The sequence below is a fragment of the Lithobates pipiens genome, unplaced genomic scaffold (assembly GCF_037356315.1).
Source record: "Lithobates pipiens isolate NorthernLeopardFrog02 unplaced genomic scaffold, aLitPip1_a1.2 Scaffold_18, whole genome shotgun sequence".
Taxonomy (NCBI): domain Eukaryota; kingdom Metazoa; phylum Chordata; class Amphibia; order Anura; family Ranidae; genus Lithobates; species Lithobates pipiens.
This window is the reverse complement of record NW_027507758.1, coordinates 237794128-237801020: the sequence shown is the minus strand read 5'-3', so window position 1 is coordinate 237801020 and position 6893 is coordinate 237794128.

The window sequence follows — 6893 nt, the reverse complement described above, 5'->3', positions numbered from 1 at the left end:
TGTGCTAGTCCGCCGGAGTTTTGAAATGAACAGACTTGCCCGCACACGGAGAAAAGTCCGTTCATTTTGAATGTGGCTCCAGGTAGACGGGACTAGCGAAGGAGGTCAATGTCACCGCCTCCATCAGCGAGGTTGACACCTTGCTGGTCCCGTCACCTGGTATGGACTTAAAGGGGAAGCCCTATGCCGAAAAAACAGCGTGGGGGTCCCCCCCAAGGTCCATATCTTGGACCTTGTCCCCATGTTGATGAGGACAAGGGCCTCTTCCCGACAACCCTGGCTGTTGGTTGTTGGGGTCTGCGGGCAGGGGGCTTATCGGAATCCAGGAGCCCCCTTTAATAAAGGGGCCCCCAGATACTGGCCCCCCACCCTATGGGAATGAGTATGGGGTACAATGTAGTAGGAGGAGTACCCCTACTCATTCACCTGGTGAAAAAAGTGTAAATAACACACAACACAAGGTTTTAAAATAATTTATTGCACAGCTCCAGTGGTCTTCCGTCTTGGGGGGTCTTCTCGCTGGATTTCTCCGCTATCTTCTGCTAGCTCTTTTACTAGGAGCCCAGCTTTCTTCTTCTTCTTCTTTGTCGTGCCGCCGCCCGGGGGTCTTCTTCTGACTTTGGGGGTCTTGTCCCCGTTTTCGGTACTTCTTGCCGGCCCTCCGCTTTCTTCTCCCAGCTCCTTTACTAGCGGTGGCCCAGGCTTCTGTCGCCGCCGCCTCTTCTTCCAACTTCGGGTCGGGGGTCTTGTCCCCCTCTTCAGTTCTTCTTGCCGGGCCTCCCCTTTCTTCCTATAGCTCTTTTACTAGCAGTGGCCCGGTCTTCTGTCACCGCCTTCTCTTCTTCTTCTCTTCTTCCTTGAGATGTTGACTTGACGCTGTCTCTGGCCGCAATGACAGGGACGCGTTGTGCGGCGACTTATATAGGGACAATGGGCGGGGTCACCGGGTGATATCCCCGCCCCTTATGATGTCACAGTCCTGAAGGATGTTGGGACTGTGACATCATAAAGGGGCGGGTCATCATGTGACATCATCCGGTGACCCCGCCCATTCTCTATATAAGTCGCCGCACAACGATTCAAAATCTCAAGGAAGAAGAGAAGGCGGCGGCAGCAACGGCGACGGTGACAGAAGACCGGGCCACCGCTAATAAAAGAGCTATAGGAAGAAAGCGGAGGCCCGGGAAGAAGAACCGAAGAGGGGGACAAGACACCCGAAGAGGGGGACAAGACCCCCGAAGTTGGAAGAAAAGCCACGGGCGGCGGCGGCGACGAAGAATCAGAAGAAGAAAGCCAGGCTCCTCCGCTAGTAAAAGAGCTAGCAGAAGATAGCGGAGAAGTCCGGCGAGAAGACCCCCCAAGACGGAAGACCACCAGAGCTGTGCAATAAATTATTTTAAAACCTTGTGTTGTATTTTATTTACACTTTTTTCACCAGGTAAATGGGTAGGGGTACATTGTACCCCATACTCATTCACATAGGGTGGGGGGCTGGTATCTGGGGGCCCCCTTATTAAAGGGAGCTCCCGGATTCCGATAAGCCCCCCGCCCGCAGACCCCGACAACCAACGGCCAGGGTTGTCAGAAAGAGGCCCTTGTCCTCATCAACATGGGGACAAGGTGCTTTGGGTTGGGGGGCCACAGGTCCCCCCTTCCCGAAAGCACCCCCCCATGTTGAGGGCACACGGCCTGGTACGGCTCAGGAGGGGGGCGCTCGCTCGTCCCCACCCCCTTTCCTGACCGGCTTGGCTGCATGCTCGGATAAGGGTCTGATATGGACCTGGGGGGGCCCCCACGCCAGTTTTTCGGTGTAGGGCTTCCCCTTTAAGTCCATAACAGGTGACGGGGCCAGCGAGGTGTCAATCTCGTTGCCGAAGGCGGCGACATTGACTTCCTTCACTAGTCCCGTCTACCTGGAGCCACGTTCAAAATGAACAGACTTTCCTCCGTGTGTGGGCCAGTCATGTGTGGGCAGGTCCACTCGTTTGGAAAGTCCAGTGGACCTCCGCTTCAACGTCTGGAGGTTTGTCCGCCGGACTAAGTCCACTGGATAGTCCGATCGTGTGTACGCAGCATAAGTTAGTAGGAGCAGTTAACATATGTAATGGTCATGTGCACCTCTCTACTGACACTACAAGGACCTTCTGTCTTTCCTCTGCTAAATCTGTCCCAATATTGTCTTGCCATTGCTTATTAGATTGTTTCTGCTTTTATGATCCAGGGCTGGATTTGTTGGCACATAATACATAGTCCATGTCATGAGTGAGCATCAGAGAATGGCTACTTTTCCACAGTGGTACTGTGTACACTGAAAGTAGCCACCCTCATAAAGGAAAATCCAACTGGAAACGTTTCACAAATATTGCAATTACTTTCATGAATGTGCTGACAAATGCTGTTGGTACAAAAGGACACCGATCGCAACCAATACAGGTATTGAATAACATTTTTATTTTTCTATTTGGGTTTGGTTTCGCTTTAAGTAACTAACATGCAATATGTTTAGAGTGTTGTTTGTGCTATTATTAAAAATAACCCACAAAAAACCCTGGCACTGTGAATGCTGCAGGGATTGGCATGAAGAGTATTTCCAAGCAGGCAGCTGCTCCCATTTCAGTGCCTGACACAGAGTTTGCAAGTTAAAGGCTGTAAACAAATAACCGCACTGACAGTTTCCCTTTAGCTTGTTCGAGTTGACAAAAATCTAATGGTGCATGGAAACTCAGGGCAATTCTTCCATAACGCCAAAGAATGAGTGATCAGTCTCGTATAACTGACATGCTAACTGGTTCAGTCAGTTCATATTAATGTCTCTTCACCTACCATTGTTAAATATTCCCCTAGTTAGCTGTAGGGGAAGAAATCTGCCACCACAAAACAGCTGTATACAAATTGTTTTGGAGATTAATATAATTTATGGGTTTTTCCTTTCTGTAGTTTCATGGAGACATTTTAACATATTGCTAAGAATCATTTAATTGCTTGTAAAATGTTACAATATGTAACTGTAGCAAACTAATGCAGAATTTCTTGCATTTGTTACTGTAACATCTAGAGTTCAGGTTAATGATGTGCAATAATATTTTATTGGGTCAGTGGTCTAAAAAGCAGGTGAATATATATGAAACTTTGCCAAGTGAGAATCCACACACTGTTAGAACCTCCAGGGAGGATTCCCACACCACAGTGCTAATGGAACCAAAGCAGAAATTATTTTTACATCACCATTATGCTCCTTCACTACAGGGACTTTAACTATTTAGGGACAATGCTTTCATATCTATAGAGCAGCCTTTCTCAACCTTTCCAACACAGAGGAACCCATAACTTCCTGGTCTCAGGAACCCCTGATAAAAAATGACCATATCTACAACTCAGGATATATTGGTGTGATGGTCAGTGGGAAGAATGCTCCTTACACTAGCAGTGGGATTTATCTAAGAGGCAGAAATTGCTCATAACTCAAGGAACCCCTAGCAACCTCTGGAGGAACCCTGGTTGAGAAACCCTACTATAGAGAGTGCACATTAGCGCCTCCATGTGGCTCTGTGTCATGTGATGTGATGCCACTATTAGGGCCTCAGGAGAAGCCTGAGAATACTTCTCATCATTTGCTGCTGGGCTGCAGTGCTCTCCAGTAGGGATGAGCAGAACACCCCCGCTTCGGTTCGCACCAGAACCTGCGAATGGACTGAAAATTCATACGAACTTTAGAACCCCATTAAAGTCTATGGGATTCGAGCGTTCGAAATCAAAAGTGCTAATTTTAAAGGCTAATATGCAAGTTATTGTCCTAAAAAGGGGTTGGGCACCTGCCCCAGGGGACATGTATAAAAGCAAAAAAAGTTTTAAAAACAGCTGTTTTTCGGGAGCACTGATTTTAATGGTGCTTAAAGTGAAAAAAAAGTGAAACATTCCTTTAAATATCGTGCCTGGGGGTGTCTATAGTATGGCTGTGAAGTGGCACATGTTTCCCGTGTTTAGAACAGTCCCTGCACAAAATTACATTTCTAACGGAAAAAAAGTCATTTAAAACTGTTACGGTTTTAATGTAATGTCTGGTTCCGGCAATACGGATGAAAATCATTGAGAAAAATGGCATGGGTAGCCCTCCCTGCCCATTACTAGCACCTTTGGGTCTTGTATGGATATTAAGGGGAACCCCGTCCCCAAATTAAAAAAGGAAAGGTGTGGGGCCCCCAGGCCCTATATAATCAGAACAGCAGTATACATGCGGTACAAACAAGACAGGGACTGTGTAGGTTTGTTGTGTTAAGTAGAATCTGTTTGTAATTTTGAACTGGTACATTTTTAAAGTGTAGCTCCAGTCAAAAAATCTATTTTTAAGCTTTTTGGAAAACATAGGGAAGGATTATCACCCCTGTATAATTTTTTTGGCCGTCCATCTTTTTTCATCTCACTTCCTGTTGTATCCTTCTGTTTGCAAGTAGGAGACGTTTGTAAGTTGGATATTTGAAAGTAGGGTCCTGCCCTATATGCTCTGCAGAAATTTGGCCCTAAGGTGTTGGTGTTGCCACAACACTGTAAGCCCTCACAGTTACTCTTGGTGGGTGCTGCAACACCCTGCTGTGAACTATTATATCAAGAATTGTAATTACATGCCATTGTTGAACAGTGGTAGAAAAATTGGGCCTTTGGTGGTGGTGCTGGTGCCACAACACTGTAAGTCCTCACAGTTACTCTTGGTGGGCACTGGAACAGGCCCTGCTGTGAAATATTATATCAAGAATTGTAATTACATGCACCTGTTAAACAGGGGCTGAAAAATTGGGCCTTAGGCACAACACTGCAACACCTCACAGAAACTCTAGTTGGAGAGCAGGAATGAGCCCTGCTGCAAAGTATTGCATTAAAAGTTGTAATTACACACCCCTGTTAAACAGGGGCTGAAAAATTGGGCTTTAGGCACTGGTGCTGGTACCACGACACTGCAACCTCTCACAGATACTCTAGTTGGAGTGCAGGAATGAGCCCTACTACAAAGTATTGCATCAAAAATTGTAATTACATGCCCCTGTTGAACATGGGCTTAAAAATTGGGCCTTAGGCATTGATGCTGGTGCCACAACACTGCAACCACTCACAAATATTGTAGTTGAGCACAGCAACAAACCCTCCTGCAAAATATTGCATCAAAAATTGTAATTACAGGCCCCTGTTAAACAGGGGCTGAAAAATTGGGCCTTAGCCACTGGTGGCTGCGCCCAGAACCAAAAATGTTCTTCCAAGCTATCAGCAGGATCATTGAGGAGGAAGAGGATAGTCAGTCAGCATAACAGTATAGCATCAGCATAGGCAGTCTTGAAGGGATGTGACATTTCAAAAAAATTATTCGGTTACATCAGCTTCAGGTGCTTGGTAGCTGGTGGTGATCCAAGACTGATTCATCTTTATGAAGGTCAGTCGATCAACAGAGTCGGTGGACAGGCGCACCTTGTGATCGGTTACAAAGCCTCCAGCAGCACTGAATGTATGTTCCAAAAGAACGCTGGATGCAGGACAGGCCAGTAGCTCAATTGCATACTGTGCAAGCTCTGGCCAGTGATCCATCCTCAAGACCCAGTAACCCAGAGGATTTTCGGTGGGAAAGGTGTCCAAGTCTGACCTTGCCCCTAGGTATTCCTGCACCATGTAAATCAGACGTTGGCGATGGTTGCTAGAACCGATCATACCTTGGGGCTGCGGAGTAAAAAATTGTCTGAACGCATTGGTGTTGGCCACCGTCTCCACCGCTCCTTCTGTGACTGAATGAAGCCTCAGCAACACATTGTCCAGAACCAGGAATTTGTAACCTCCCAGTCTCTGGGAACGCGTTGCACAGACCTTTCTGCAAGGCCTCCCAGAGATTTCTCATCCTCTGCTCCCTCTGCGATGGCAAGATAAGGTCCGCAACCTTACCCTTGTACCGTGGATCAAGGAGAGTTGCCAGCCAGTAATGATCCCTCTCCTTGATCCGAAGAATACGAGGATCCTTCTGCAGGCATTGCAGGATCAGGGAGGCCATGCAGCGTAGGTTAGCTGAGGCATTCGGTCTGGAGTCCTCTGGGTCACTAAGGATGACATGATCCACAGCCACCTCCTCCCAGCCATGTACAAGTCCACAGGTTTCTTGGGACTGTAAATCATCCCTAAAAGACTGCTGCTGATGCTGAGTGCCAGGCTCCACCTCCATGCTGACACAATCCCCCTCCTCCTCCTCCTCCTCCTCCTCTTCCTGTTTGATCGGCAGGACAGTAGGAACACTGTCTGGATAAAGGGGGCCTTGAGAGGCAAGGAAGTCCTCCTCTTCCTGCCTCTGTTCTGCCTCAAGTGCCCTGTCCATTATTGCACACAGCGTGTGCTCCAACAGGTGGACAAGAGGTACAGTGTCACTGATGCATGCACTGTCACTGCTCACTGCAATGGTGACAGGAGAGTGCATGCATCCCTGATCATAGCCCAAAAAAAAGAGCTCCTCTGACCCTGTCCTGGTGCCGTAGTCGCACAGGTACTCATTGATGGCCCTCTGGTGCATGTGCAGCCACTGCAGTATGACCAGCGTTGAGTTCCACCTGGTGGGCATGTCACAGATTAGGTGGTTCTTGGGCAGGTTCAATTCCTTTTGGAGCTCAGCCAGTCGAGCACTGACATTATATGACCAGCGGAAATGCACACAGACTTTCCTGGCCTGCCACAGGACATCCTGTAAGCCTGGGTACCTTCCCAAGAACCGCTGCACCACTAAGTTAAGCACATGAGCCACACAGGGCACATGGGCCAGTTGTCCCTGTCGGAGGGCGGAGAGGAGGTTGGTGCCATTGTTGCAAACCACCATTCCTGGCTTAAGCTGGCATGGCGTAAACCACCTCTCAGCCTGCCCCTGCAGAGCTGAC